The sequence below is a fragment of the Gorilla gorilla genome, chromosome 1, assembly GCF_029281585.2.
Source record: "Gorilla gorilla gorilla isolate KB3781 chromosome 1, NHGRI_mGorGor1-v2.1_pri, whole genome shotgun sequence".
NCBI classification, from domain to species: domain Eukaryota; kingdom Metazoa; phylum Chordata; class Mammalia; order Primates; family Hominidae; genus Gorilla; species Gorilla gorilla.
Genome location: NC_073224.2, coordinates 212,379,556 through 212,396,814, shown reverse-complemented (window position 1 = coordinate 212,396,814; position 17,259 = coordinate 212,379,556). Strand labels below are relative to the sequence as shown.

Genomic DNA, 17,259 nt, shown 5'->3' with positions numbered 1-17,259 from the left:
GGATCTCTCTAGTCCAAGAACTTGGAACACTGTTGCCCTCACAGAGAGGACAGTGGGTGACACCCTCACAAACGAGAAAAGGGGCTCAGACTCTGGAACCTCCAAGTCCAATTTCCAACAGTGTGGTTGCGCCGTGGCTCCTGGCACCCACTTGGAGATGCCCACCAGAAGCCCCCTCCCTCCCTCCCTTACTGAGGGTCAGGCTAGCCGAGCCTTCCCCGCTCTGGAGACCTCCCAGCTGGGGCCTGAGGGTGTGATCTTGGCAGAAGAGAAAAACCTCCTCTCCGGTGGTGGCTTCTGTTCAACCCACCCGTGAAGACCTCTGGGCACGTCCTCCTGCCAGGCCTCCTGAGGCTGGCCACTGCTCTCTTTTGCAGCCTCCAGGATCTAAGGGAAGCAGCTGGCTCCCCTCCTCACCACACCCCGGCGGCCATTCTCTTGGACCCCTCCCAAGGGTACCACCTAGCCCTGGTCTGTGGACAAAGTCAAAGGGGTACTTCTGTCTGCCTGTCTGCTGTTGGGTCAGTGTGTCTGAGCTTGCCCATAGGGACACCAGCTGGTTGGGAGGGGGCTGGGGGCCCCAACCTGCTGTGCACAGTGCCGGGAAGCGCCAGCCCACATCCTTGAGTCCCCAGCCCCACCCTCCCCGGCTGTGGCTATGACCACCCCACCCCTTCCCCAGCCCTCCTTCCCCTCCCCCACCCACTGCCTCCCCAGGGGAGCCAGGCTGCCAGCCCCAGCTCTCACTTCCGGCCTCATGACCCTCTCTCCAGCTTGCACACTCCTCCTCCCCCACCATTTCCCTCCCAGCCTGGTTCGAAGGCCCTGGGATGTCCTCAAATGGAAAACACTGCATCAAAGGGGCCATTACTGCTGCTCTGAGACCTTCCCATCACCTCCCTTTTCCTCCAGGGGCCTTATCTCTCAGGATCTGTCCCTCAGGGACTAGTCATCACCTCTCTCCACCTCCTTCCCTTCAGCTGCCTACCTGCCCACACAGTAACACCTGAAGATCTTCTTTCAACCTGATCCCAGGCACAATATCATAATACAAATAACAATGATGGCAATAATAATGGCAGCTGTCACTCATTTGGCATCATTTAAATAGAGGCACAGAGAGGTTAAGTTATGCCCTTAAGAACAAACAGCCATCTCATTCAATTAAGCTGGTGTCTGAATTTAGGTTGGGCTTCTGTAAATCAAACTTCTTTGGTGTCCAGAGATTCAGTCACCTCCCCTGCAGCCTCCTACAATGGTCCTAGTCCCAACCATCAGTTCTAATTTTTGACTTCTAATCTATCCTCCTCTCAGCTTCTAGTCACCACCTCCCACCAACAGCCATCCAACTAGATGCACTACTCTCCCTCGCCACTAGGTGTCCCCTTGGAGCCACTGATGCCCCCAAGGGGAGCTGGCCCTGCCCCGCCCCCTGGGGCCACCAGGGCCCCCCCACAGCACAGCACAGCACTGCACACCCCACCCCACCCTACCCCCAGCCACACAGAGCTCCTTTGTGCAACCCTCGCCCACCCCCTTCCTCCCTGGAGCAGGGCACCTGGCAAGCAGGTCTGCCCCAGAACCGCCCCCTGCCAGCCCCCTGCCCTGGGTGCCAGGTGTGCGGGCGCCACCGCCAGCTCTGGCTGGACCCGAGGGTCACCCTGCCGGCGGCCCTCCCTTCCTCCCTCCGAGGTCACCCAGGGACTAAGCTTCCCGCCCTGCTCCGCCCCCCTCCCCTCCTGCCCTTGGCCCTTCCAGACTCCCGTCCTTGTCTTTCCTTCTGTCTCCCGGAGGACTCCCCTCCTCCAGCCCCACTAGGCCCTCCCTGCAGCCTCTCACCCCCGCCCACCTCCTTCCCCAGAGAGCTCCTTGTTCCACGCCCCCCCCCTCCCCGCCCAGGTCTGAAGAACTCCTCCTCCTGGAAAGTTGCTGCTGGAAAGGAAGTGACTTCAGCGATTTGGCCACAAGGCTGGGCACTGCTGAGCCCAGCTCAGCTCAAGGCTTGCCCAACCCACCTCCAAAGCACAAATGGAGCCACATGTGCACATCACTCCCACTGTGCACCCAGAACCCTGAGCACACACTTAGCCAGTGTACACACAGATCCCCGTGTGCATACACCATACCATCGCAGTGTATTCAGATCTTGTCTATACACACATCTCTCCAGTGTACACTAGCACCCTTGCACACACGCCATCCAGTGTGGCACACACAGTATCCCCACACCTGCCCAGTACACACCCAGAATCCTGCATATTCATACTTCCGTGTACCACATACACAGCCCTTGAATGCTCCCCAGCCCAGTCCACTTACACAACTCTTGTATATTACCCCATGTGCATGGAAGGACAGGGCCTTCCACACACACCTGCTTGCACACAAGCTTGAGTGCCCTGTACATTTACATTCGGATACACACAGCCTCGCATCCTCCCACAGCTGTACCTCCCCACCCTTACAATCCCAGGAGACTCCACCCCCAGACCTCAGGCCCCAGGAATGCTCCTTTGGAAGTAGGGTGGGGTCCCCAGGCAGGCTCAGCTCTAGGGAGCTTCCTGGAGCCGCAGGCTTCATGTGTCAGTTCAGGGAGTTGCCTCTGCAGGGCAGGGCAGCTTCACCTGGCTCTGCAGCTCCTGAGCCTGGGTGGGCTAACCTGGGCCAGGAGTAGGGAGGTGGGTCCTGCCACTGCCCCCGCCCCCTCCCTGTCCTGCAAGGGCACCTTAGCATACCTGGGCTACCCAGGCCCTCCCAGCACCTCACCTTGGCCTCCCAGTTCTCTGCTTCCACAGACTCCGGTAGAGAGGTGTCCTGGGGGGTCAGCAGCTGCACACATCAGGCACTCTGGTTTCCACCTCTGCCCTGAGTCCTGGTCATTGTCACAACCCCTTTCTCCTCCCAGTTCTCTCAGGTCATCAAGGCGCAGGGAAGAGTCCTCAGGCTAGGAGGTAGGACTCACTGTATATCCATGAGCCTCAGTTCCCCTTTCTGGATAATGGGGAGTTTGAGTAAATGTTGGGTTAATATGTTTTGATTCTGTGAAGAAGCTCTTTTTGACCTAAGCTGGGAGGGGATCCCTGTTGGGACTGGGAGGCAAGTTCCCCTGATCCCCACTTCCTGGGGGTGCCCAGGCCCAAGCCTGACTTCCCTGCACACTGTTACCTGAGCAGGCTGCAAAGATAGGCCGGGCTCAGCAGGAAAGGCCTGTCTTCATCAGCATCTCCAGGGTGGTCTCTGCAACGGCCTGAGCGTCGCCCCGCACTCGGGGCCCTCTGCACACGCTCAGCTGGGTGGGCTCTGGGGTCCAGGCCGATGGGTTGACAATCAGGCAAGCTCCCATCTGTGGAAGCAAACACAGCACCACAGAGATAAGCATGGACACAGGGTAAGCCAGCCAGACAGCAGGGTGCAGAGGGACACTGAGCCAGGAAGCTCTCCTACATGGAGTCCCATCCACCTCCAACCTCGTCGCATTATCCCACCAGGGAACTGTGAGACTCTTTTAAAAAAAAAAAAAAAAAATAAGAGAGACAGGGCCTCATCTCGTTTTGTGGCCCAGGTTGGAGTGCAGTGGCATGATCACAGCTCACTGCCACCTTGAATTCCTGGGCTCAAGTGATCCTCCCACCTCAGCCTCCCGAGTAGCTGGGGCTACAGGTATGTACCACCATGCCTGGCTATTTTTTTTTTAAATTTTTTGTAGGGACAGGGTCTCACCATCTTGCCCAGGCTGGTCTTGAACTCCTGGGCTGAAGCAATCCTCCAGCCTCAGCCTCCCAAAGTGCTGGGATTGCAGGTATGAGCCACTGCACCAGCCAAACCTGTTTCTTGAAACCCCAGGCTCCTACTGAGAAGCAATGTTTTTGCACATCTATGTACACACATGCATATACATGCACATATACTATAGTGGAAGGAACCTGGCCTTTGGGAGTCAGACAGTCCTTGGCTCAACCTTCATAACTGTGTGACTCTGGGCAAGTCAGTTAACTTTTCTGGCTCTCAGTTTTCTCATCTATAAAATAGGAAAAGTGAGATCTTATGAATGGGGAGGAACATGTGGGGAAACTATAATGCAAAGAGGTTATTGACAATGCAGGTGTGAGAGGTGCTGTTCAGAGTGATGGTGGATGCGAATTTCCACAAGGGTGTATATGCAGCTGGCGTTTACCCATCTCCATCAGTAACTAGTTATGTCTCTTGTTTTCTTTAATAACCATGGCCCTCCTCACCACCCCCCTGCTTCCTGCCCATTTGTCTGCCTCCTCGAGGTCTGTACTGGAGCCCAGAGGGGGTCTGGGAACCAGGCCTCACGGACTGCTTGTAGGTTCTGGTTGCCTGGGAGTTTGTATGCGTGTGATCGAGATTCTGCCTGTGCAAATGCATATCTGTCAAGGCTCAGCTGTCTGGGTAAATATACCTGTATGTGGGTTCCTGGGTCTATTTAGCCTGTTCGTGTGCTTCTCTGTATTTCTGTATGTCCGTGTGGGTACATGTGGGCTTAAGCGTGTCCATGTGTGGGATCACGCATTTGCTCAGTTGTGGCTGCTGTGGTCAGCTGTGTGTGTGTATGTGTGATGCCAGCTTAAGTGTGTGCCTGGATTTGGTGTCTTCAGTCATACATGTGGGTATGTGCACTTTTCACGTTTCTTTCTATTCATTTTGTGTGTGTGTGTGTGTGTGTGTGTGTGTGTGTGTGAGTCTAGCTAAGCCTGTTTGTGTGTGAGGACACGGGTGCATGTGTGCCTGTGTGTAGCCAGGTGAGCCCAGCCGTGGCTGGGTGTGAGCATGCCTGGGTGTGCACACGCTTTGCCTGGCTCTCTGCATCTCGCTGTGTCAGGAGCCAAACCGGCTCCTGCCTGTCTCAGAGCTCTCTGGATGTGTGTTTGGCAGGGGGTGGGGGCGTGAGGCTGATCCTCTGCTGTCCCTGCCGGTTTCCAATCTCGAGGCCTGTGACTGCAGGCACTGGTGTCACTGTGGATCAGTGTTGCCTCCCTCCCACCTCTGCCTTTCTCTGGGTTTTCAGGGTCATGGTGTGGCAATGTGACTGGCCACCGTGTCCCTGTGGGTCTCTTTCACCATGGGTCAGTATGTGCTCGTGTGTGTGTCCATGCATGTGTGGATTTGTGTGACCTTATTGTGTGTCTGTGTACCACAGCGTGTCTCTGTGTATGTCAGTGGGTCCTTGTGCTATGTCACTGTATGATTGTGCCAGTATGGCCGTGTGTCAGCGTCAACATGTGTGAGCAGGTCTGTGTGCCATGGTGTGTCAGCACAACGGTGCCCCAGGGTTTGTGTGGTACCTTTGTGAAGGGCTCAGTGTGTGAGTGCGTGTGCGCATGCATGTGAGATACCCTTTGTGAGACGGTGTGTGTGTGTCTGTGTCACTGTGTTTGTGTGTGCCTGCTTCCCTCTTCCCTCCCTCTCCCTCCCTTCCTCTCTCTCTCTCTCTGTAGGAGCCAGACAACTCCCCAAGCCTGGATTAGGGACAATTTATCCACAGGCAGAGAAGGAGAATTCCAACCTGCCAGAGCCTCCCTCCTCTGATCTGTTCCCCCTTTCCCTGTGGTTGGGTGGGCACAGAAACACAGCCCGGCAGCTCCCAAGCCCTTGGGGAGCCCCCACCTTTGCAGCTCCCCAGAGGCCCAGGAGGAAGGAAAAGATGGAAATCTGGGTGGCCCTAGAGCCCTCCACTGGGGGTAGATTGGCTGCCCCCCATTCAGGCCCCCACAGCTCGGCTCATCTTGGCCCTGTTCTCCTACATATGGTGGTGGTGGGTGGGGGGAGTCTGCATGGGGTCTGCCTGGCCCTGAGGGTTGGGGGGACTTCAGGAGCAAAGCTGCCCTTAGCCCCTCCACAAGCTGATACTCCCCAGCAGATAAACGTCAGGCCCCCACCCAGTGTAAATGAACTTCCAACAGTGCCCACACAGGCTGGGGGAGCTGCTGGGAGGCAGAGGACAGTGTGGTGGGGGGAACACAGCAAGGAGGGGTGCAGGGGCTGGGCTGGGACTAAGGCTCCCTTCACGGTGCTCCAGGCGCAAGGCAGAATCACATGTTTCCCATTAGCTGCTCTGGCCTCCTTGTTCAGGGGGTGTTGGCTGGGGGAGATTTGTTCTGGTTGCAGACACCAGCCGAGACCACACAAGAGAGAGAGAGGAAAAGACAGAGAGAGAGAGCGTGCCAGAGGGAGAGAGGAAAAGACAGAGAGGAAGAGGGAGAAAGATACACAGGGAGACACAGAGACATGGGGAGAGAAACAGAGACAGAGAGACAGAGAAAGACAGAAACTGGGAGACGGGCACGCACAAACACAAAAGCAGAGACGGACTGGTGATGAGGGGCTCATGGAAGAAGGCAGATGGAGAGGAAGGTAGAGAGAGGCGGGTGAGACCTTGTCAGAGGCTGAGGGGAGGGGGTAGCTCAGGCCCAGAGTGAGTCTGAGGCCAGTAAGGACCAGGGAAGAGCCCCAGAGGGGAGAGGGGCATGGGGGAAGCGAGCCAGGCAGAGATGGGAAAGGCAGGAGAGAGCAGGGACCAGGGATTTCTGCAGGAGCCTGAGAAAGAGGCAGCGAGGCAGAGGCAGGGTGGGCCGGGGAGAAGGGCCGAGGGGAGGCCTGTGTGGGCAGTAGACAGGCCAGAGCTGGGATGTGTGGGCAGGGGGAGTGGACGCGCCCGAGCTGGCTGGGCTGGGGCGGCCAGCGCGCCAAGCCTCCCGCCTCCTGACCCCCGAGCCTGGGAGAGATAACAGGCCCGAATAGTGCTGACTTGCGGTTCAGAAATCCAATATCCTCCCCAGTGCACTGATCGACTACCTGAGCTCCTGGCCCACGCAGAGCTGCCCCGATTAATCCTGTGGCTCCAGAGCCTTAATTAGTTTAACAGTTTCAGGGGCAGGAGAGGCAGGAAATAGGGTCCCCAGGCCCTCAGGGACACAGCCCCCTGCCCCCCATGCAAACCCTGCCTTGGTGCCCCACCTCACAGACACACACCTGCCCTGGCCCTAAAGGCCCTTCTCCACACCATCTGAAGAATGCTGGGTCCCTCCCCCTGGGGAACAGTCCCACGGGCTGACATATGGGTGAGAGGGTAGATCATGCGGGACTGAGCACCCCCCAGCCCCCACTTGTCCCTCTGCTCAGGGCCCTAAGCATTTCCTCTGGCCAGCCCTTTGGGGCTCTGTGGTCTGCATGGGAAGGCCCCACCAGCTGCAGCCCCATATCACCAGAAAACATGTCGTCTCTTTAGAGTGAGACACGAGCTCCCAAGTTACTGACAACTTCCCAACAGCATGAGAGAATCACACATGCCACTCCCCACAACAGCCTGCGACGGGCACATGGTGACATCTCACACACACAACAGCCAGAGACAGGCGCACAAGTTGGTGACAACCCTCCTAACGGGATGAACTAAGCACATAACCTGTCGCTTCCTCCAAACATGAGATGGGCACACCTGACACACCCTCGACAGCATGGGGCAGGCGTCTGTTACCCCTCACAATGGCATAACTGACACGCAACCAGGCACCCCCACACCCACTAATGCACAGAGAACCTGTTACACAGCTGACCAAGACACACACATACGCACGCACACACCCACACAAAGAACCTGTCACATAGTTGACCAAGACACACACACATGCACACACACACAGAACCTGTCACACAGCTGACCAAGACACACACACACATACACACGTGGGACAAGTCCCATCTTCCAGGTGTGAGGAAGGCACGGACCCCTCCACCCACCACACAGCATGAGGCAGGGACATAACCTCGCCCCTGCCTGGGAATCCTCCCTGCAGACTGTGGGATGGGTACACAACATGTCACCTCCCCGGCTGCCTTGGACAGGTGACAGCCCACCTCACCCCTCCCCCATCACTGTCACCAGCCTGGGTGGTGCCGTCCCTCTGCCTGCAGAGGCGTCACAGCTCACACGGCATGAATGTCACCCCAGCACTGCCAGAGCCGGGCACAGCCACACATTGCCCCAGTGACAAACACCACTGGCCCCAGAGGAGGTGAAGGCACACAGGGCTCTGGTGTGACCTTGGCCTCTGGACACCAGGAGGGGAGGTTCTGTGGCTTCCCGCCCAGTGGCGGGTGCTGGGGGAGAGGAGGGCTGGGGAGGAAGCTGCCTGGACACACTCACTACCTGGAAATGCCACCTCCCCCAGCCCCCACTCCACTCCATTTCTTATTCACTGCAGTTGTGTATCTAGGGAGGGGGCTGAATGAGTGGTGGAAGGAGGGCTGTCCTGAGGCGCTGTTACTATGAGACCGCTTAGAGATCAGTGGGGAGTAGGGCGGTTAGGGGTTGCTATCACCATGTGCTCAGTGGGAAGGGTATGGGATAATGGCTTGAGACCCCCATAGCTTCCAAGGGAGCCCTTCTTCCTTACAAAGGCCCCCTCTCCAAACTTCAGGCCACAGAGCTGGGGACAAGGAGGCCAAAGTCCAGGAACATGACTCACCCAGGGAACAGGCCCAGCCTGCTGGCCATAGTGGTGAGGGAGGCCAAGAGCCAAGAGGCCTGGGTTCCAGTCTGAGCTCCTCCAGGGCCAAGCTGGGTGACCTTGGAGCAGCAGCTCAGCCTCTTTGGCTTCGGGGAGGGGGGAAGGGGCCGCAGTGAGAGAAGTGCCAGGGTCAGAAAGAAGAAGCTGAAGCTGGAGACCAGCAGGCAGAACTTCAGGCCACAGAGGGCTCCAGCCCGCCTCCCCTGCTCCCCTGCTTCCTCACAAGGAACCTCATCTTCCTCATCTGTACAATAGGGACAAGAGTGCCAGCCTCACGAGACAAGGTAGCATAAAGTGGGCCGCTCCTCAAGAAATGGGAAGCTTCTGATTGAAGAGAGGGAGAAATAGACTAAGAGACTTGCCCAAGCCACAGAGCAAATTAGGATCAGCTGAACTCAGCCTCCATCTCCTGGCTCCCCACCTGGAGCTGTTTCTTTAAGACTGCTTGGAGGTCAAGTGTGGAGGGGGACAGGGGAGATGTTGGGGTGTTGTTGGATGCAGTGCCTCCCTGCCGCCCGATGAAGACCAATGAATCTGACAGGAGTCCACCATACCCTACCTTTACCCTAAACCCCACTTGGACAAGAGGAGTGGCTCTAAGGGGAGGGAGGCACCCCACCTCCCACCCCATCATGACCAGCAGCAGCACCTGGTGCTTGGAAGGACTAGAGGATCTGAGATGTCAGTGTCTAGGGCCCCTCGTTTTACAGGAGCCCAGAGAGGGAAAGGCCTAGCCTGAGGTCACACAGCACGACAGCACAAGAGCCTAGAGTCCTGGCCAGGGACAGCCTCAGAGCAGAGTCCCTCTAGCCCCTGGGGGTGGCTGGAGCTGGGGGGCCCTGGGGGACTGAGTAAAGCGTGGCGACAGATGGCCTGCCGAGGCAGCGGCGATCTGGGCGGCTGGCAGGCATGCTCGCTCCCGCGCAGGGAAGCGGCTAATTTTAGCTGAGGCCTCGATGCCAGCTTTGTTCCCCCCACCCACCCGCCGAGGGGGCCCAGCATGCCTTGCGTGCAACCTGCCTCCCCCAGGCACCCCTACTCCCCCGCCTGGCCCCTTGGTGAGTAGTGCCCAGACCCCAGGATCCTAGAACGGTCTGCCTGACCAGGCCTCACCACACCCAGAGGTGAGGCCTGACTCCCCTACCCCAGGGCCTGTTTGCCCACGACTCCAAGCTCATTCCATGAAGATGGGCGAGAGAGGAAGGACAGAGGCCACTGCCCAGACAGGGAGGGCGGGCCAGACAGCAGGGGCTGCCAGTCTTGAAGGGAGGCGAGGCACTGTCCTCCACCCAACCCTTAAGGAGACAGGACCCTGATTCCACCCATGCCCTGGACAAACATTCTGTCTGGTGTCCCCCGGCGCTGGTGAGCAAGGGGCGGGAGTCACTCTAGTCCTTCCTTGTTCCTCATAACTTTGAGTTTGTTCCAGGAACTCAAAGCACTTTAAAGAAGTCAGACATGAAGCAAGGATAGTATCCCTATACCATCTGGGGAAACTGAGGCATAGTCTGAAATTGCCATCATTTTAGCAAGGGAAGGGACAAATCCCAAGAATCAGTGAGGCCTGTTCTCTAGAGAGCTTCTTGGGCCAGTTTAGCTCCTGGAACTATCTTCTGTTCCTACCCTGGGCTAGTGGAAGGTAGACTAGATGGATGGAGCCCATCCCCTAAAACCCTGGAAAGGCAGACTCACACTCTTGTTTCCTGGTGCCACACTCTCTGTAGGCTCTTCAACCTTGCACCCTCCATTTCAGGTTCAACCACATAAGCCCAGTGGGGCTTCCAGGACATCTGGACCCTACTAAAAAGAGGGATCCTTTGGGGTGACTCTGGAGCCCTGCCCCCTGCACCAGCTCCCCAATCTTCATAGGCCTGGGAAGGAAACAACCTGGTAGGAAATAGAGTAAGGAGACCTGAAAGGCCCAGCTCTGAAAGAAAGATATGTGTTTAGAAGGAGAAAGTCAGAAGAAAGACAGGGGGCCAGAGAAATCAAGGCAGAGATTCAGATCCAGGAAGAGAGACAGAAAGACGAAGGACACTGAGGCAAGAGAAACAGGGCAGAAAGAGGCAGAAGGAGAAAAAGATCTGGAGGGAGGGGGCGAGAGCCAGAGAGGGAGAGAGAGGGCGACCATGCCAGAGGAAGGAAAACAGCAAGAAAGAGATTCAGGAAGAGAGAGAGACAAGGAGAAAGAAAAAGACAAAAGAGAGAGACAGGCAGGGTGATGCAGAGACAAAGACACACGCACAGGGGGGAAGAGATGGAGAAGGAACCTGAGGAGTCTGCACAGACAGGCGGAGGCACAGAGCACCAGCGACCCGGGAGCCGGAGACAGACAGAGGGACTGACACACCCAGAGCCCCACAGCGACAGTCGGAGGGTGAGACACACTCAGATGGGGTGGGAAGAGGGGGTGACACTAAGTGTTAGAGTGTGGGGGGAACAGCAGTAGGCAGAGGTGAGGAGGGAGGGGGGAGGAGGAGGAGGAGGAGGAGGGATGTCATTGCCAGAACTGGGGGGGACAGAGGACAGAAATGGAATGTGGGTCTGGGCATGAGGCTCACAGATGCATCGGCTCTGGTTTCAGCTGGGGCAGTTGGCTGCTAGGGTAGGGGGAAGAAGGAGCAGAGCTGTCGAGGGAGGGGGGCCTGTTGCCATGGAGGCGGGCACGGCAGGGGCACAGTCTGCTGGCACTTGGAGCTCTGGGCATGGTAGGGGGCTGAGGCAGAAAGGCAGGGTAAGGAAGAAGCCTCGCCCCTGCCCTCGGGGCTCTACCAGGAAGAAAGTTTCCAGAGAGCCACAGAGATGCTGGGAGTAGAGCATGGCTCTAGGCCCTGCCCAATCCTAGGGAGGCTGTGGAGGGTGCACTGCTCTCCAGGCCGTCTGTGGGCGTCCCAGCTTCCTGCATGCGCCTCAGGCTGGCCCTGGGGACCCTCCTCCTCTCTGTCCCCTCCAGTCTAGCTGAAGATCCTGCATGCTGCTGCTTGCTGCCACTGCTGCTTGCAGGGAAGCAGCAAGATTGTGAATTCAGGATCTGTAATCCTAACGCAGAGCCCAGGCCTACCGGGCTCCAGTTGCCAAGGCGACGGTGGGTCAGAGGGCAGCGCGGGGCGCCCGCTCCTCCAAGTCAGAATCCCAATTGTTAAAGCCCAAGAATAAACAGCTGAAGCGGCCGTCGGGGGGCCGGGAGGGGGGCTGAGGTCTGCATCGGCTCAGTGTGGTGTTGTCAAGCGAGATGTCACTAATTGTCTGAAGGAACAGGCTGAGGCAGCTCTTAACTGCTTCCGTGCCACCGGAGACACCTTGGCTGCCTGGCCCCATCCCTGGGGCCTCCCAGCATTCCACCGGGCCAGGCTGTTGGTGGGGGCAGTGCTGGCCCAGCATAATCCCTGCCTCCCTTGCACTGCACTGAACCCCACATACTTGTGGCTCCTAACCCTCCTCTTTGCTCAACTTGGAACCTCCCACCTGCAAGCTAAATCATTATGTCCCCAACACAAGCACCCCCAAATCACTGGGCCCACAATACTCCTTGTAGCCCAGAACTGCCCCTTTGGCTTGCAAAACCCCTCCCAGCTCCCCCAACATCTCTCCCTCTTCACAGAAGTTGGGGTTCTCGTCCAGATTTGTGGATTGCAGAGGAAGGTAGGCCTAGGGCTCTTCCAGTCTGTGGGGAGGGACAGGGAAGGGCAGAGGCCTCCTATGGGGAAAGGTGAGGCCTAAAGCAAGTCTCTGTGCAACTCCCTGCTCTTAGTCACACACCTGAACCAAAGGCCTGAAGGAAGCTGGGAAACCTGGTTTCCAGCTTTGATGCTCCTACCTCCTTGCTCTGTGTGACTTTGGATGCAGTGGTGGCTATTCTGAGGCGGGCCGGTGTCTGTAACGCCTGACCAGAGGCACACCCAACCCTGTGGGGTGAGAAGGGCCCGATAGTACAAGGTGGACAGCCCGCAGAAATGCAGCCGGTAAGCCATTCCATAGAGCAGTGTGGGGTACACTGAGCAAACTGCTCAGTGGATGGCAGCTAGCGCTGGCAGTAGTGCTGGTACTGCCCTTAAATACAGAGGGTCCTAGAAGGTGCAGGTAATCAGAAAAGATCGGAGGGTAGGTTCTAGGAAGGCTTCCTGCAGAAAGTGGTACTTGGCAAGATCTTGGGGCAGGTGGGCAGGAAGGTGGAGCACTCCAGGAGAGAGGTCTTGTGAGGAGCTTCACGGGAGCAGAGCAGCTCGGTCTCAGGTCGCTCGCGTGTTCAGCCTCTCCCAGACTTGGAAGGGCGAGGCCTTCAACGGTCTCCCCGCCCCTTAGGCCGGCCCTGCCTTTTCCTCCACCTCCCGCCGACTCCACCCACGGCGCGTCCCGAACACCAGGAGCGGTGCCGGCGAGGGGGCGGGCCGCGCGGGCCGGGCTCCCGGAGATTGGTAGCACCTGGAGTGATGTCGATAGGGGCGGGGTCGGGGCTTCGGACACGCCCTCTTCCCCGGACCCTTTCCCCCGGCCGCGGCGCGGGTCCCCGGGAGGGGGCGCTCCGCTCGCTGCGCCCCTCAGGTGGGGGCCTGCGGCGGGCCGGGCCGGGCCGGGGCGCTCTCCGTGGGCGGGGAGCTGGGCGCGGAAACAGGGGATCCCCCAGAGAGCGCCCAGCCCAGCCTGGGGCTGGACGCGTACAAAAGGCGACTTGTTCTTTCTCGGGATGCCTGCGCCTTCTCAAACATACCTACAGCCGCACTCCAGGGACAGCTACACCCACACAGCCGCACAAAGTCTGCCAGGGTGGGGCGCGGGGGGCTGGCGAAAGCCCCAGAAGTCGGCCGTCAGAAGAGCCCTGCCCCAAACCCCCCCGCCCACTTGCCACATACTCAAAGCCCCCTCACCCCATCCCACCCCAAATCATCTGGATACTACCCCCCATCGCCCAGTGCGCAGCCCTGGGGACACTGACGCAGTCACATTCTGGAAACTGTCTTCTCCCTCATATGGTCTATAGCTCACCAACCCCTGCTCTGGAGTCAGACTGCCAGTTGCAATCCTGGCTCCACACTGTGTGTGACCTTGGCATCCAATAAGGCTTGTTAAGGTTACTTTTTACTGAGCACTTACTCTGTGCCAATCCTCATCATCACCCCACATGGTGAGTACTATTAGTCTTATTTTGTAGATGGGGGAACCGAGGCTTGGGTAAAATAGCCTGCCTAAGACAGGCAAGGATTTGAACCCCATGTTCTTCCATGTCACATCATCTCAGCCTCCCATCACACCACCTTACACCCTAGCACCCCACCACACACACAACTGCAGACAGCAAAGCCATCTATCTCAGAGTTGAGGTCTAATTCTCCACCCCAAACATACCTCGCTGTCACAGTCTAGTACCAGGCAGGTTCTCTCACTACTCAGTGTGTTTGGAGAAGGGAGGAACGTCTCCTACCTCTAAGCTTCCCCAGCCCTGATGCTGGCCGTCAGGAGTCATAAATGGGGCAGCGTGACAGCAGGGCCAGAACAGGCTACCTCTAACCTTTCCAGCAGGCTCACCTCCACCTCCCCTGACCCCCGGATGACAAAGCACTGCCATATTGGTTGGGGCGCCTGGCCTGTAGCTCTCTCCCTGACCCGACAGGCCTGGACCCTCCCCTAGCCCCCAACCCCTGCTGAGAACAAGTAGAAACAAACTCCTTCCTGGGGATGTCAAAGCACCTTTCCTGGGGGAGGCGGCACTGTGATGCCCTGAGTCTGGCTAGGGAGAAGGATCGGGTTACTCTTTCCCCAGCTGTGCCTAGACTCCCTGGAGCTGACCTTTCACCTCAGCCAGGCCAGGACCCAAAGGGGGCTGGAGTCCAGCCTTCACCTCCTGTTAACCCTCTGCATTCCTCATCTTTCCATTCCTGGGCCCCCAGCGGGTCTCAGGAAGCCCAGCTGGGCATGCCAACCTTTCCCTACCCTCCCATCCTAGGGTCTGGTTTCCCAGAGAGCTTTACAGAATGCTCCTCCCTGCCCCCTGCCCAAGCTGCCCTGCCGGGATCAGATACCTCCGCCCAAGCAGCTGAAAATGACCTGGGCTATTTTCGCTCTGGGATCACGTTGCAAACTCCCCCTTGAGCTGGCAGCTTCCCACACCCCTCCAGACCATCGCCCCCCACCCCTCATCCCTCACCCAGGGCTACTGACTAACAGGACAGGAGGGCTTTTAGAGACCACTGGCCTAAACCCTTCAAATGGGGATACTGAGGCCATGAGGAGTCAGGCACAGGGCTGGGCAAAGAACCAAGTTTCCTGGGTCCCCGCCCAGGTCTCTTTCTACTGTCTAGCACAGCTTGATCCGTACCCTAGATCTCAAATCCTCTGACCCAGCCAAAAACCTAGCCAACCTCCCCTAAGCACCAGAAAGTCACACTGCAGGCTACCAACAAGTCCCTGAGCTGCCCTGCATGTCAGAAACTGCCTTGGCCACACTCTTCTCTTTGTTTAGAACTGGGACCAGGTCTGTACATGTGTCACAGGCATGTGCACCACTGGAAGGTTTTAGGGGGTGCAAACTGGGAGGAAAGATAGGGAGATTGAGGCCTAGAGGAATGAGGAGATGGACTCAAGCTTTATGTATCTTAATACTTCCCAGCAGCCCCTTGCCCCAGCTTCTTGGCTCCCCGCTTTCCATTCCTGCAAACCAGCCCCCTCCAGGCCCCTGCCCCTGCCCCTCTGCCTCAAGCCCCAGCCCTCCTGGGCAGGAATGTGACTGGTCAGGTCTGAGCTGACCACATGAGTGGCTATAAGGTGACAGACCCCCCCACTCTCCCATCCCCCCAGCCTGGGGGAGCTCACATACCAAGGCAAGGGGTGGGAGAGCTCCTTTAACCCTTTGCAGCCTGACTTTCAGGAAGAAAAGGCAGGGTACTCTACTTCCTGTGGCCAGACCAGTGTGGGCTGCCAGGTGGAGGGAGTGTAGGAAGAATCTCCTTTAGCGAGCGGTGGTGGAATGAGGGTATCCAGAGAGTCCCCACTAGTATTCTCTGCCACCCCAAATGTCCCATCTCATCTCCCATGCCATTTGGAAAAATAGTCATGAGCTAGTGCTGAGGGTGGAGAAGGAAAGGAGGCATTATGAACCCCAACCTCAGGAACCCCTAGTCCAACAGGAGAAATACAACCCTGCCCTGGGGAGTCTGATGGGGGAGACCAGGCACAGAGGCAGGCTGGGACAAAGAGCCTGGAGCGGAGCAGAACCCTGAGCTGCAGCAGGAGGAGGAAGAAGCCAGGGCAGGAGCAGAACAAGTCAGGTGGGGTCAGACCGGACAGGCTTCCTGGAGGCCCCCTCGGCCCACAGCCCTCCCCCCAGGCTCTGGAATCTCGGGGGTCAGGGCTGAGGGACAGCCCCACCCCCTGCTCCCCTCAGGCTCAGGAATTCCACCAGCCAAGGAGAGGGGGGTGGCTGCTTCGGCCTCAGTCCAAGTTGGCTCCCACTGGACCGGGAACAGCAGCTCCTCCTCGGCCCCCTACTTCACCCAAGCCCTGGGGCTGGCCCCCAGCCCCCTCCCCTCCCCCTCCCAGGCTGGCATGGTGTGTGCCAGGCGCTGGCAGAAAACAAACCCGCCAGGGTGGGTTTGCAGGGAGCGGGGTAACCTTGACACAGTTGCGGCAGTCGCTAATGGCAGACACACACTCCGCCTGTTCTGGGGGGACTGTTGCCGTTGCTAGGAAACCAGCAGCCGCGTGAATGGAAATGGGTCAGTAAACCTGGGGAGAGATAGTGTGACACTCGAACCACTGCAGCTGCTCCAGCCCACACCGAAATCCCTCCTCTTCAATATTTATCACTCCCGCCTGGGCCCTCAGCTCCTGCCAGACCCTGCACCAGCCTGGCCTTCAGCCCCCCAACTCAAGGCCCGACAGGGGTGGGGGAGAAAAGAAATGGAGGGGGTTGCTTATCCATTTTGGGGGGTGGTCCAGACGGGGTGGAACTGGTTCTGGAGGAGATTGAACAGGAAACAGAGTCTAATCCCGTGGTGGGGAAGGGGTTAAAAGGTCAATTCATGCCTGTTCCTGATTAGGCACCGTGGTAAAATTACTGAGAGTGAGGGGGGCTTGAGGCTGCCTGCCTGCTTACCTGTGGAAGGACTGATTAAGACAGGAGACCTCCCTCCAGGTGTCCTGGGGCCCCCCTCTGTACAAAGATAGAGGGGAAGAGGCACCCAAAACATGGCCAGGATTCACTCACAGCCTGAAAACACCACCGGATGGTCCCAGTACAACCTGACATCTGATAGTCAACCCAAACGGCCAGGAGCTGCCTACTGCCTTACAACACTGTTCTGGACAGCTACGCGTCGTACCCCAGCCAGCCACACATGCACTGTTCAGAGGCCCTGACAACATCCCTACAGATACCCCCACAACAGTACATGACAACTCCAATTCCAAACAGTGCCACTCAGCTCAACATCCATAAACAACTGACAAACCCAGGTGCAGGCAAAACCATGCAGTGTGGGACTGTCCTGACTCCAGCCGCTTCCCCAGGAGGCTGGAGCCTCTCTGAGGAGCCTGTCCTGACCCAAAGCCCGGCTCTCTGCTTCATGGATGTTTCTTCCTCCCTCCCACTGCCAGCCTCCTTGTCCTGCATACACCTCAACACACCGCCCCTGCGATCGCTCTTCTGGAGACACCATCCCATGAGCTAGCTGTCTTGTGCGCCGTGCCCCCATTCCCTGGAGGCCGACTGGTCACTGACACACACATCCCCTTC

The 17,259-nt window shown here is 57.9% G+C and overlaps 1 protein-coding gene across 9 annotated transcripts in view; it reads right to left on the bottom strand.

Moving 5' to 3' along the window:
- Positions 1-17,259, bottom strand: part of AHDC1 (AT-hook DNA binding motif containing 1) — a 69,592-nt gene that overhangs the window by 21,038 nt on the left and 31,295 nt on the right. For 6 of the 9 annotated variants that reach the window (XM_063701249.1, XM_055389231.2, XM_063701258.1 and 3 more), the window contains 2 exons: positions 3,166-3,343; positions 2,767-2,991 (listed from right to left, as the gene is read on the bottom strand). The gene's annotated coding sequence lies outside the window, so the exon portion shown is untranslated. The remainder of the gene's footprint in view (positions 1-2,766; positions 2,992-3,165; positions 3,344-17,259) is intronic. The other 3 variants (XM_055389225.2, XM_063701263.1, XM_031013604.3) reach the window with 1 other exon arrangement.